Genomic DNA, 8087 nt, shown 5'->3' with positions numbered 1-8087 from the left:
AAACAATGTCTGCTCAATTAAGCTGTGATATCTGACCGAATTTTCAAAAAGATACCTCTGTAGATTTTCGCTACGAAGCCCGTTTTTAAGCTACTGTGCTGGTCTAAAACCCAGGGGGGCTCCGTCAAGACATGGCTAGATAAATTCTACGGGCCCTATGCTACAATCTAATTCTTAGCCGAAACTTGTCTGACCAAAGCAAAGTCACTTACTGAGGGTGGGTAGGCTGAGTGTGATGTTAGTATGTCAGTCCTGGTCAGTATTTCTATATGACATTGCTTAATTGCAGAAATCAAATGCCTACAACTATGAAATAAAGGTTGTTCCTTGCTGGAATCATAGCTATGTAAGTCGAGAAAGTTTTTCTGCATCGCAAAGTGCTATGTTGTCAAAGTACAAGCAGGTACCTTTTTGTAAATTCAGTCAGAAAACAAGGTGGACTGAAAAATAATTGCATGCTATGGGTAATCTGAACCTCAAACTGAGTAGAATTTTCTTGAGCAGTTGGTGTAAACAATGTCTGCTCAATTAAGCTGTGATATCTGACCGAATTTTCAAAAAGATACCTCTGTAGATTTTCGCTTGAAAACGGGCGAAGCCCGTTTTCAAGCTACTGTGCTGGTCTAAAACCCAGGGGGGGCTCCGTCAAGACATGGCTAGATAAATTCTAGGGGCCCTATGCTACAATCTAATTCTTAGCCGAAACTTGTCGGACCAAAGCAAAGTCACTTACTGAGGGTGGGTAGGCTGAGTGTGATGTTAGTATGTCAGTCCTGGTCAGTATTTCTATATGACATTGCTTAATTGCAGAAATCAAATGCCTACAACTATGAAATAAAGATTGTTCCTTGCTGGAATCATAGCTATGTAAGTCAAGAAAGTTTTTCTGCATCTCAAAGTGCTAAGTTGTCAAAGTACAAGCAGGTACCTTTTTGTAAAGTCAGTCAGATATATCTATATATATATCTATATATCTATATATATATATATATATATATATATATTGAAGCGCTCGAAATAAGATAGAAAAACACTGAAACCGTCATTAATGGTTGTATTGGACGTGTCATGACCATACACTAGCAGGCTTAATGAACCTGATCAAAGACCATTGTTCTCTACTTGTTATATATTCTGTCTTGTAAAATAACTTATCAGTCACTGATGAAGCCCTAACCGGCGAAACGTTTGACGTTCATTATAATCAATTTGCCTTAAGAAGTTTTCATAAGTTATTTAATATATATATATATATATATATATATATATATATATATATATATATATATATATAGCAGGTAGAATGTAAAGTGCTGCGTCGCGAACGAAGAATGCCACTTGCATGCAGGATCCAAAGAAGGATACACGATGCCTTGACTTCACGTGGTAATAAATAGGTTGGGCTTCCTCAGTGTTCACAATAAGCTAAAAACTAAAAAATACTTGGCAAGAACTGAGTCGGTTTCAAGATCTTATATATGTGAAGAAGTGACAGTGACGAAATAAACAGATTGCTTAATTACACGAAATTTACAAACAAGCGCTAATGAGTAGGTGACAAAATAGGCCAGCTTATAGACAGAAAAACCACTTACACAATAGTAGATGAAGTGAACAATATAGAGTTAATTATGGGAGCTAACCATCACAGTAAAAAATTAAAAAGTATTATATATAAAGTTATGAAGAATTTCATGGAAAAAATGTTTTGGGAAAGATAATAAATGAAAATGGCTAAAAATGCATGGCTAAAAAATAAAACTTATTGGCTAAACCTAATTCTATTCTTAGAGTTGAACTCTGATCGTTTGTTAAGGCCGTGGGGATGAAGAGTACACAACTGGGAGCACCAAAAAGCTTCCCTTGTGAGTAAACGCCTATCAATGTGATCTTCACATTCATTAACAATTTTTTCTATAACAATAAATTCAAAGTCAGACATCTGGTGTTCAATGCACGGCTAATTCGCACGTAGTCTTGTTAGTAAGCATAGCCGATTTGTGATTCCGAAACCTGACCTTGAATTCATTGGATGTTGAACCCACATACTGAACCTTACACTTCTTGCAAGTGGCCAAATAAATCACGTTTTTAGATTTGCAACCAAGATGTTGCCTAATAATGTAATAACGATCTGTACGAGCGCTGTAAAAAATCTTATCCTCCTTTAAAAAGTTCTTACATAAATCACATTTTTTGCTACATTTAAAACAACCTGTACCAGAATGGTAGTTGTTAGTATAATTAGATCCCTTGGGTCCCGTTAGGAGCTCTTTGATGGTTTTGGCCCTTCTATAAGATGGAATGATTGACCCTTTGGAAAAAATCTGTGCAAATGTCGGTGAATCATAAATTAAATGGCTATACGACTTAATGATTTTACCAATGTTGGGCAAATGAGGGTTAAGATTAACCACAAGGGGAAAAATAACCTTTTCCTCTCGTTCTTTAGGTGAAAGAAGGTTCTCCCTGGGTGTATCTTTGGCCTTATAAAATTTTGTTTTAACTTTAGACGGGTGGTAACCACGATCAACTAGATAATTCTGATATTCCTTGCTACGTTCTTCAAACCTTTCAATTCTGGAACAATTTCTGCTAACTCTTGTAGAAACTCCGAACGGGATAGCCCTGGTACAAAGAGATGTATGGGCACTGTTACGCAATAAGTAGATGTGATGGTCCGTAGGTTTGGAATAGATATCGGTCTGAATAAACCCATCAACTAAAAGGAGGGTGAGATCCAAAACATTCAGTGAAATTTCTGATGATACCATGGTAAATTTGATGGTGGGGTACAGTGAATTAATGAATTCGGTAAAATCCTTCAGCTTGGTGGTACCCTGGGTCCAAAGATCAAAAATGTCGTCTCGATATCTCCACCATAATATAGGTTTGGTCTCCCCAGCTTTGGCTTTTTGATCGATAATTCCCATTGCCAAATCAGCGTAACTACACGCGTTCTTAGGGCCCATTGCGGTGCCATGAGTTTGCAAAAATTGTTGATCCTGAAAGTGGGAATTGTTGTGCTCTAAGCAGATCTTCACAGCTCCCACGATACATTCCGTTGACGGAATTTGGAATTCTCGTGCATTAAGAGCATTTGTGACAGCTTCTATTCCCAGATTGTTGTCAATATTGGGGAACATTGACACAACGTCCCAGGAAACAAGAGGGGTACCTTCGGGGAATGGTCCAGTCTTGTTGAGATCTTCAATTTATATATATATATATATATATATATACGTAAAGTAGGCTTGTATTTGTAAAGTAGGCTTGTATTTGCCGTACGAAGAGTGCTCTATACCATGCGGTAGGGCAATTATAAATGAATGAATAATCAGGACACGATCATACTTTTGCCTCTGGTTTTCATACAGGCCTGTTTCGTACAGGACGTTTAGTTTGTCCTGCACTCATCAGTGTGTAACCAAGAGTGATTTTATTTGTTGAAGATTACCGCTTTTTAGTCATACATGGCCGTTCGTGTTGCACGCTCCTATTTACCTAACGTTCTTCAATACGTATTTCTCATTGTGTCTACATTTACTAATCAACTCGTTGCGCTTATTGAGTGTTGCTGTTTGCGGCTGGCATATGATGTAATATTTTTCAGCTATGCATAAATTACAACGTTTTGTCGCGTTAGTATAATGCGAGGGGTGACAAAGAATTGTCCACGAAATTGTATAGTCGGTGCTGCTGTCCTCTAATTGCCAAATGTATTTGCTCAGTTCAGTTGAGTTGCTCTTCGCTCTTGCTTTAAACGATGCTTTCTGGTTTGCGTACCTTGCTTTGAAATCAGTTGCTGTGAGTTAGAAAATTTTTAAAATAAGTACAAGTTAAAAATCTAAGGATAAAATGGCCTAATTATTACAGCAGTGGAGACTATATAGTCTCTGAAAGACTAACAATGGCTATTGTATATATATATATATATATTTAAGAATAAATGTTTGAAAGAAAATTTGCCCTGAGCGGGATTTGAACCCACGTCCCCCCATTACTAGTCGGGTGTGATCACCACTACACCACCAGGACAACCATGCTGGCAACACAGCCATCGAAGAGGTGATTTACGTGGTTAAGGCGTGGGCCTCCCGGGAAATTTTGTTTCAAGGTGACAAGGTAGGGGAGCCTATAACTTCACGTGAAACCCAACGAAGGATCAAGTTAATGATGCACGACCGTAGTCAACTTAGCGGATGACAAGGAAGGATCCTATAAGGATACAGGCTAATGTTAATTTTAGAGAAAGTGTAGGAGAGAAACCCTGACAATGCACACCCCAAATAATCAGATTTTTAAGAATAAATGTTTGAAAGAAAATTTGCCCTGAGCGGGATTTGAACCCACGTCCCCCCATTACTAGTCGGGTGTGATCACCACTACACCACCAGGACAACCATGCTGGCAACACAGCCATCGAAGAGGTGATTTACGTGGTTAAGGCGTGGGCCTCCCGGGAAATTTTCTTTCAAGGTGACAAGGTAGGGGAGCCTATAACTTCACTTGAAACCCAACTAAGGATCAAGTTAATGATGCACGACCGTAGTCAACTTAGCGGATGACAAGGAAGGATCCTAGAAGGATACAGGCTAATTTTAATTTTAGAGAAAGTGTGGGAGAAAAACCCTGACAAGGATGATGATGTCGTGATGGTGCAGTGGTTAGCATACCGACTAGTAACCAGGGGGACGTGGGTTCGATTCCCACTCACGGCAATATGTTTTTCATTCAATGGATCTGCTAGTAGTTCGCTGTCGCTATTTGTACACTCAAATCACTTAATATTTCATAGCAAAGCGTCGTGTATCCTTCGGATCCTACTAGCTTGGGACTACATCGTTGGATTTCCAGCCTTGTTAATTCAAAAAAAAAAAAATAAAACAATAAAAAAAAATATATATATATAATTAGTAGTGTAGGATGGGAACAGAAATCGATACAACAAAGGAAATGAGTGAAAATGTGTTCAGCCGGGAATCGAACCCGGGTCTCCTGGTTACCGGTCAGATGCCTTACCACTCGGCCGCTGAACCAACCCCGCCATTCAGCCGAATTGGAACGACCTTTAAATGGGAAGCTCTGAGGAGAATCGCACATTTTCTTCAGTGAGGATCGCGTCACTATGCTCAAGTTGATCAGCGATTCACAGTAAATTTCCCCCTATATATGAAATGAATGTGTAAGTTTGAGCGGGGAAATAACAACAACTAACTGCCCCATTTACCTTTGGATCACCAACCTATTCCCTTCAGAAGGCGATTCACAGTGATTTCTGACAAGTATTAATTAGTAGTGTAGGATGGGAACAGAAATCGATACAACAAAGGAAATGAGTGAAAATGTGTTCAGCCGGGAATCGAACCCGGGTCTCCTGGTTACCGGTCAGATGCCTTACTACTAGGCCGCTGAACCAACCCCGCCAGTCAGCCGAATTGGAAGGACCTTTATATGGCAAGCTCTGAGGAGAATCGCACATTCTCTGCAGTGAGGATCGCGTTACTATGCTCAAGTTGATCAGCGATTCACATTAAATTCCCCATATATATGAAATGAATGTGTAAGTTTGAGCGGGGAAATAACAACAACTAACTGCCCCATTAACCTTTGGATCACCAACCTATTCCATTCAGAAGGCGATTCACAGTGATTTCTGACAAGTATTAATTAGTAGTGTAGGATGGGAACAGAAATCGATACAACAAAGGAAATGAGTGAAAATGTGTTCAGCCGGGAATCGAACCCGGGTCTCCTGGTTACCGGTCAGATGCCTTACTACTCGGCCGCTGAACCAACCCCGCCATTCAGCCGAATTGGAAGGACCTTTAAATGGCAAGCTCTGAGGAGAATCGCACATTTTCTTCAGTGAGGATCGCGTCACTATGCTCAAGTTGATCAGCGATTCACAGTAAATTTCCCCCTATATATGAAATGAATGTGTAAGTTTGAGCGGGGAAATAACAACAACTAACTGCCCCATTTACCTTTGGATCACCAACCTATTCCCTTCAGAAGGCGATTCACAGTGATTTCTGACAAGTATTAATTAGTAGTGTAGGATGGGAACAGAAATCGATACAACAAAGGAAATGAGTGAAAATGTGTTCAGCCGGGAATCGAACCCGGGTCTCCTGGTTACCGGTCAGATGCCTTACTACTAGGCCGCTGAACCAACCCCGCCAGTCAGCCGAATTGGAAGGACCTTTATATGGCAAGCTCTGAGGAGAATCGCACATTCTCTGCAGTGAGGATCGCGTTACTATGCTCAAGTTGATCAGCGATTCACATTAAATTTCCCCTATATATGAAATGAATGTATATATGAAATGAATGTGTAAGTTTGAACTTACACATTCATTTCATATAATGGGGGAAATTTACTGTGAATCGCTGATCAACTTGAGCATAGTGACGCGATCCTCACTGCAAAAAATGTGCGATTCTCCTCAGAGCTTGCCATTTAAAGGTCCTTCCAATTCGGCTGACTGGCGGGGTTGGTTCAGCGGCCTAGTAGTAAGGCATCTGACCGGTAACCAGGAGACCTGGGTTCGATTCCCGGCTGAACATATTTTCACTCATTTCCTTTGTTGTATCGATTTCTGTCTCCATCCTACACTACTAATTAATACTTGTCAGAAATCACTGTGAATCGCCTTCTGAAGGGAATAGGTTGGTGATCCAAAGGTAAATGGGGCAGTTAGTTGTTGTTATTTCCCCGCTCAAACTTACACATTCATTTCATATATAGGGGGAAATTTACTGTGAATCGCTGATCAACTTGAGCATAGTGACGCGATCCTCACTGCAGAAAATGTGCGATTCTCCTCAGAGCTTGCCATTTAAAGGTCCTTCCAATTCGGCTGAATGGCGGGGTTGGTTCAGCGGCCGAGTGGTAAGGCATCTGACCGGTAACCAGGAGACCCGGGTTCGATTCCCGGCTGAACACATTTTCACTCATTTCCTTTGTTGTATCGATTTCTGTTCCCATCCTACACTACTAATTAATACTTGTCAGAAATCACTGTGAATCGCCTTCTGAAGGGAATAGGTTGGTGATCCAAAGGTAAATGGGGCAGTTAGTTGTTGTTATTTCCCCGCTCAAACTTACACATTCATTTCATATATAGGGGGAAATTTACTGTGAATCGCTGATCAACTTGAGCATAGTGACGCGATCCTCACTGCAGAAAATGTGCGATTCTCCTCAGAGCTTGCCATTTAAAGGTCCTTCCAATTCGGCTGAATGGCTGGGTTGGTTCAGCGGCCGAGTGGTAAGGCATCTGACCGGTAACCAGGAGACCCGGGTTCGATTCCAGGCTGAACACATTTTCACTCATTTCCTTTGTTGTATCGATTTCTGTTCCCATCCTACACTACTAATTAATACTTGTCAGAAATCACTATGAATCGCCTTCTGAAGGGAATAGGTTGGTGATCCAAAGGTAAATGGGGCAGTTAGTTGTTGTTATTTCCCCGCTCAAACTTACACATTCATTTCATATATAGGGGGAAATTTACTGTGAATCGCTGATCAACTTGAGCATAGTGACGCGATCCTCACTGCAGAAAATGTGCGATTCTCCTCAGAGCTTGCCATTTAAAGGTCCTTCCAATTCGGCTGAATGGCGGGGTTGGTTCAGCGGCCTAGTGGTAAGGCATCTGACCGGTAACCAGGAGACCCGGGTTCGATTCCCGGCTGAACACATTTTCACTCATTTCCTTTGTTGTATCGATTTCTGTTCCCATCCTACACTACTAATTAATACTTGTCAGAAATCACTGTGAATCGCCTTCTGAAGGGAATAGGTTGGTGATCCAAAGGTAAATGGGGCAGTTAGTTGTTGTTATTTCCCCGCTCAAACTTACACATTCATTTCATATATAGGGGGAAATTTACTGTGAATCGCTGATCAACTTGAGCATAGTGACGCGATCCTCACTGAAGAAAATGTGCGATTCTCCTCAGAGCTTGCCATTTAAAGGTCCTTCCAATTCGGCTGAATGGCGGGGTTGGTTCAGTGGCCGAGTGGTAAGGCATCTGACCGGTAACCAGGAGACCCGGGTTCGATTCCCGGCTGAACACA

The 8087-nt window shown here is 41.0% G+C and overlaps 1 non-coding gene across 1 annotated transcript; it reads left to right on the top strand.

The window, feature by feature from the left end:
• Positions 1 to 8015: 8015 nt before the first annotated feature.
• On the top strand, positions 8016 to 8087 carry Trnat-ggu (transfer RNA threonine (anticodon GGU)). Its single transcript has one exon. It is a non-coding gene; the product is annotated as a tRNA-Thr (tRNA).

The sequence above is a fragment of the Montipora capricornis genome, chromosome 8 (genome assembly GCF_036669925.1).
Source record: "Montipora capricornis isolate CH-2021 chromosome 8, ASM3666992v2, whole genome shotgun sequence".
In the NCBI taxonomy this organism is placed as follows: Eukaryota; Metazoa; Cnidaria; class Anthozoa; order Scleractinia; family Acroporidae; genus Montipora; species Montipora capricornis.
The sequence above is the reverse complement of the archived record's forward strand: the minus strand, read 5'-3'. Positions and strand labels throughout refer to the sequence as shown.